The sequence below is a fragment of the Lutra lutra genome, chromosome X (genome assembly GCF_902655055.1).
Source record: "Lutra lutra chromosome X, mLutLut1.2, whole genome shotgun sequence".
Lineage (NCBI taxonomy): Eukaryota > Metazoa > Chordata > Mammalia > Carnivora > Mustelidae > Lutra > Lutra lutra.
In genome coordinates, this window is record NC_062296.1 from 27915324 (window position 1) to 27921323 (window position 6000).

The following is a 6000-nucleotide window of genomic DNA, read 5'->3' on the forward strand; positions in this document are numbered from 1 at the left end:
TCCCAGGACCCTGAGACTATGACCTGAGCCGAAGGCAGAGGCTTAAACCACTGAGCCACCCAGGTGCCCCAAGGGCAACATGTTTTGCAGCAAAAACCTTCAAGCACCGAACTTTCTTTAAAGGGACACTTGTTTGGCGCTCTGCTGAGCACAGGGACCACAAACCGGAGTAAAAATGCATAGATCATCTGAGGATGGCGATAGCAGTGGGAGAGAGACTGAGCAGTTACCACCAACCCCTTGGGGGTTGCTAGCAGAGGCACATGTTACCTATGCAGACTATAAGTCAGGGCGAGCCGGCAGGCTCAGTCGGAAGAATCTGCGACTCTTGATCTCAGGGTTGTGGGTTCAAACCCCATGCTGGGTGTAGAGATGTTGTAAATAAATAAAACTTAAAAAAAAAAAAAAGTAAAGTGCCAGGGTTGGGGCGCCTGGGTGGCTCAGTCATTAAGCATCTGCCTTCCACTCAGGTCATGATCCCAGGGTCCTGGGATCGAGCCCCACATCAGGCTCCCTGCTCAGTGGGAGCCTGCTTCTCCGTCTCCCACTCCCCCTGCTTGTGTTCCCTTTCTCTGTGTGTTTCTCTCTGTCAAATAAATAAACAAAATCTTTAAAAAAATAAAATAAAGTGCCAGGGTTGTTGACAGCAACAAAGGAACCAGGACGTATGGATGGAATTGACCAATCGGCCTTCCTGACTTGGGACACACTTCAGGCTTTTGCCATGGGGGTTATTTCCAAGAGGTCTTCTTACCATGTCCTGGCTGAAAAAAAGACACCCGTTTGCTAGTTGTTTTTCCAAATACGTCACACAAGGAGACCGATAATCTGGCAAGAACGCAGAGGCAGATGGAGCCCTGCCCAAGGCAGAAGGGAGCTTGTCCTTCCACAGGCTCTGACCGAGTCATCCACCCTTCATGGACAAAGGTGACTCTGTGGGTGACAGCCCGTCACCTTGCAGACACGCCCCTGTCCCCAGCCGCGGGCCTGCCCCTGGCCCTGGCGCAGAGAAGTGTTTCCCGATCGGCTCTGGCTAGCGGGCCAGGGGCCAGTGCCTCCGGCGGGATGCCGCAAGAATCGGCGGAGGGTCTAGCCCCAGCCGGAGAACAAGGGTCGGCTATTGGGTGGGGGCAAGGGGACAAGGCAGTCTTCTGGTGAGGCGTGGTTTTTCGACCACCCTTTGGAATCCTGCCTTGACTTTCCTTCTGCACCTCACCCCAGGCCCCCAGGCTACCTCCAGGCTTCCTCTCTGCGAAGCGCATCCCACCTGCTGGGAAGTAGGTGCAAATAAGCATGACCTTTCCGGAACGCTTCCGGGGGTCCCCGGCGGGGCTCAGCCCTGTGCACACATTCTCTCTTGCAAGCGATCCTCCCGGACATGCCCCCAAGGAGGGGCTTCCGGCCGCGTGCCTTCTACGCTGAAGAAGCTCAGCCCCGCAGAACCAGCTAGAAAGTAGTGGGGACCCGTCGGAAATCGGTCCGTGTGGATACGAGCCCATCACGGCTGCGCTTAACCACTCCGGGCCGCTTTCTCTCATAAACTTAATTTTCATCTTCGCCTAATCCGACTTCATTCGGGCAAGGAAAAGTGCTGCCAAAAAAATCACTTACGGTATCTTCAGGCTAAATATAGTATCTCTTGTTTGGGGCTCTTCGGGCTGAGGCCTCCCCGCCCCCAAGGGCCCGTGGGACCCAGGGTTCGCTGGGTGCCTACCATGTGGACAGCCCGAGTCAAGGCCCTAGAAAGATCTGCTAACAGGGAACGTTAAATTAAGCTTGTAAAGTCAGTATGGAAATGAAAGCCTTAGACCAGGCCCTGGGACTCAAGATGTCAGGAACCTCCTTCTCCCCTCTCCCCCGCCCCTCCCTTACCGCCCTGGGGGTGGGGTGGGGGGAGGGCGCTGTCTGGGGGTGAACATTTGACGGCTGAAAGTAAGGCGTTTGTGGGTGGAAGCAGACTTCTAGGTCCCGCTGGGTCACGGCGGAGGAATTCTAGATACGCGTCCGACGGCTTCATTCTGTGCTCCCAGTTTATTCCCGCCAGGTCTGCACCTGCAGAGAAAACACTGGGGCTCTTCTCTTCTGCGGCTTGCAGAACTGGTGAGTTCTACGTGCCAAGTAGGTTAAGGGAGGCTCAGCTAGCTGGTAAAAGGTGATTTCTGGGTGTGTCTGTGAAGGGGTCTCTGGAAGAGATTAGCGTTTGAATTGGGAGACTGAGACACCATTGCCCTCACCAGTGTGGGCTGGAGGGAAGGCAAATTTGCCCCCCCCTTTTCGTTTGCTTGAGCTGAGACATCCATCTTCTACTGCCCTCAGACATTGGTGCTTCGGTTCTTGGGCTTTTGGACTTGGACCAGGACTCGTGCCATCGGCCACATGGTTCCCAGGCCTTTGGACTCGGAGTTACACCAATAATTTTCCTGAGTCTCCAGCTTACAGGTGGCTGTTGTTGTGACTTCTTGGCCTTCCTGATCACACGAGCCAGTTCCTATAATAACTATCTCTTCTAGTGGCGCCTGGGTGGCTCAGTGGGTTATGCACCCAGCTTCGGCTCAGGTCATGATCTTGGGGTCCTGGGATAGAGTCCTGCATCGGGCTCTCTGCTCAGCAGGGGGTTTGCTTCTCCCTCTCCCTCTGCCCTTGCCCCTGCTCTCTCTCTCTCTCATGCACTCCCGCTCTCTCTAATAAAATCTTAAAAAAATCTGTCTTCCTACCTTTCTATTATTGATCTATCTCTACCTCCTATTGAGAACTCTAATGCACTTGCTCTCTTGGATTTGCCTTCCTCTTCTAAAATGTCGAGGCTGGAAACCAAGAGACTTCTCTACTAATCACCTGAGACCCCCCTTTTTTTTTTCCACATCACGTCCTCAGCTTCTTAATACTGAAATGGGGAACCAAGCAGCCTCCGCAGCCTGGCAGCCGCTGGGCCCCTGTGAGGAAGCCCCACCCTTGCCAACGCAGAGCAAGTGAGCCCTTTATTCAAGGACACCTGTCAACCTTAAAGACCTCACCCCCTTCCCCTCTATCTGGATGCCCTCTCCATTCCGTGCTCACAACTCCTGCCTCTTCACCTTCCACGACTCAGGGAAAAACCCACCACCTACTACCTTGTCACTGTGTCTTCCAGGTTTTTTCTGTATCCAGTAGGTACCAGATTGCTTTACTGTTACTACGAACAGTAACAAGGATGACAGCCACCATTTATTAAGTATCATTTGCCCAGGCACTGGCTCATTGATACGTTGTCCCATTGAAACCCTATGAGGTGGTGGCTGTTAGTACTGTCCCCATTTTCCAGATGAGAAAACTGAGGTTGAGTAGCTTGTCCTAAGACATACAGTTAAGAAGTGATAGAGCTGGGAGCTGACCCCAGAGCCACTCTCTGACCCCAGAGCCACTCTCTGAATCGCTGTGGGTTTGCCTCCCTGCTTCCATTAGCTCCTTCTGCTTTCTCCTGGATTTCCACCTCCCAACACCCAGTCCTGGGCCCTGTGTGGAGTGAGCACGGGCCAGATTGATCTGTCTGCAGGAGTTCTGCTTGCCCCTCGAGGACTGTGGGGCATAAGGCCCTTCGCATCTCCCTGGCCCTGCGAGGGAGACACAAACGGCAAGGCAGCCAGGAGCTAGACCAGAAGCAGGGAGCCGTGCCAAGTCTGAGCACGAAGCAATGTCCCCTGGCATCAGTCAGGGCCTGTGGCTTCCCAGCACTCACCCTCGTGGCCACATCATGACTCACACACCTCTGTTAATGAGGGCAGGGGAGGGGACTACCACCAAGGATCCTGCCTTCTCTGGCTCATTTAGGTGCTGGAGAATCTGACAAGGGAAGCTGGCCTTTTAGTACCCCGCGTTTCTACAGTGACTGGACTCCGAGAGATAGCATCTGCCCCCTTGTGGACTGTGCTTTTCTGACATTTTGGGAGAAGAGAAGAAAATACACGTGCGTCTCTAAAATTCCTGCGAAAATACCACAGCCCGAAAACCTGGCAGTGTCTGGGAATCGGCCACTGTGGCTTTCCTTGACCAGGCATGGCAGAACCCCCTGGGAGTCTTCTGGGTTCTTCTGCTTGTCGCCTAGGGGCTCCAGCCAGCACTCGGTGCACTGCTCTTCAGCAGTAAAGCCCACTTGGCAGGCCTCTGTCTCTTCCTGAGCTCATCCCTATCTCCCCGCTTAGTTTGCACGCAGGCACCCTGCGGTCTCCTTTTGGAAATAACAAGGCCCTTCAATCTTTCTTTCCCCCTCAGCCCTTTCTCTCTCTCCCCTATTGCCAGCACCCGGAAACCCGCATCTGCTCCCTCTGAAGGGGTGAGACGGTGAGGGCTCCCAACCGTCCCTGCAGGTGGCAGCAGGCACTGATGCGTGTTTTGTCACTAAAACTTCAGGACAACGCTGTGAAGTGGGGCTTACCATCAGAGGGGAAAATGAGACTCCGAGACGTTAGGCGACTTATCAGAGGTCACCCGTGCAATCGCAGGCAGAGTCGGCCCTCAGACTCACGGCTCTCTTACTCCTCGGACTACACCTTTCCGCAAATGGCCACATTCAGCCACTCACTTCACTGAATATTTGTAGAGCTCTTTCTGTGTGCTGGTTCCCGTTCTTGGTGCTGAGGATACAGGGAGGAACACGCCAGCCATGGCTCTGTCCCCACTTCTTAGAGCTTCCAATCCAGCTGGGGAGAAAATGTTCTCGAAAGCCGCTGCGTCCTTCTGGTTTCTGTTTGTCTGCTTGTCCTGACTCAGTGTATGGGAAACTCTGGTTTCCACTTGGCCAGATTCATTTGCTCATTTGTTGGTTCCTTTCACAGACGCTTTCTGAGGACCTACTATGTGCCGAGGACGGTGCTAGGTGCTGGGACATGATAGTGAGCTGAAGCAGAGATCTGCGGCCTCTGGCACGACCTTCCTGCCTCTGTCTAGATGCCCTGCGCTATGCCTCTTTACTGAAATCCAGTCCGATCCTCAAGGTGTGGGGTGAGCCTGGCCTCCACCTGCCAAAGCCCACCGTTCTCATTGTCACCTAGAACGCACTTTCTTCCTCCTTCAAGAAGCAGTTAGCAAGCAGCTACTGTGTATTTTAGCAAACGGAAAAATCAAACCTTTTGTGGAGCCTCTCGGAACGCACAAAGAGCTTTCATAAATATTTGATTGTTTGATTGTTGCAAAACGCTACCAATGCCATTTTACTTTTCAGCTATAAAATGTCATTTAGGGGCACCTGGCCGGCTCAGTCTCTAGAGCGTGCGACTCTTGATCTCAGGGTTGTGAGCTGGAGCCCCACGTTGGGGTGTAGTGATTACTTTTAAAAAATAAAATCTTAAAAAAATAAAAACAACTATAATAAAATATAATTTGAATTACTTGGTAGATGAATGTATTCTCGTGAAAATGCTAACGGTACAGACCTGGCTCCGGTATTCTTTGAGCACCTCGCCCCGCCCCACCCCCACTCTAGACCCCCTCAGAGATGCCAGTGGGGAAACAGACTCAGAAAAGTGACATGGTGTGCTCAAGGTCACACAACTAGAGTGTGTGGGGTGGGGGTGGGGTGCGGATTTTCCGACTCGAAATCTCTCCTTTCTGTTTTTCCACGTTGCCTCCCACGAGGGCCAGCAGCTTGTCTATACCCGCGCCCTGTGTGCCCAGCACAGGTCTCTGTACTGAAATGTTCGGGCTCTCCCGCCGACAGGTACCCTTCACACCCAGGCCTTGCCTCCCAGTCCCGCCCTGCTAGTGCTAGTGAAGGCTCAAGGCGACAACTGAGGTCTTGCAGGCATCCCGCCAGGAGCCTCTTCCGCCACCCCCGGGGCTCTCCTTCCGGAGCCACTACGGTGAGACCTCATAAAGGCAGGTCAAGTGTTGCGGGGCCCTTGCTCCCGGGGTGCCTGGGGCTGTGTGTGATGGGGGGCGAGACACCTGCTATGTGACTGTTGAGCCGCCCAGGTCTGCCCCGTGCATCCGCACACTGGGGGGACCAGCCAGCACACACCCAAGTTC

The 6000-nt window shown here is 53.8% G+C and overlaps 1 long non-coding RNA gene across 1 annotated transcript in view; it reads left to right on the forward strand.

Annotated features, from left to right (window-relative positions):
* LOC125091972 (uncharacterized) overlaps positions 1-5305 on the forward strand; it is a 28562-nt gene extending 23257 nt beyond the window's left edge. The window contains exon 3 of the long non-coding RNA XR_007124802.1: positions 4812-5305. This is a non-coding gene — a long non-coding RNA (uncharacterized LOC125091972). The remainder of the gene's footprint in view (positions 1-4811) is intronic.
* The last annotated feature ends 695 nt before the right edge of the window (positions 5306-6000 follow it).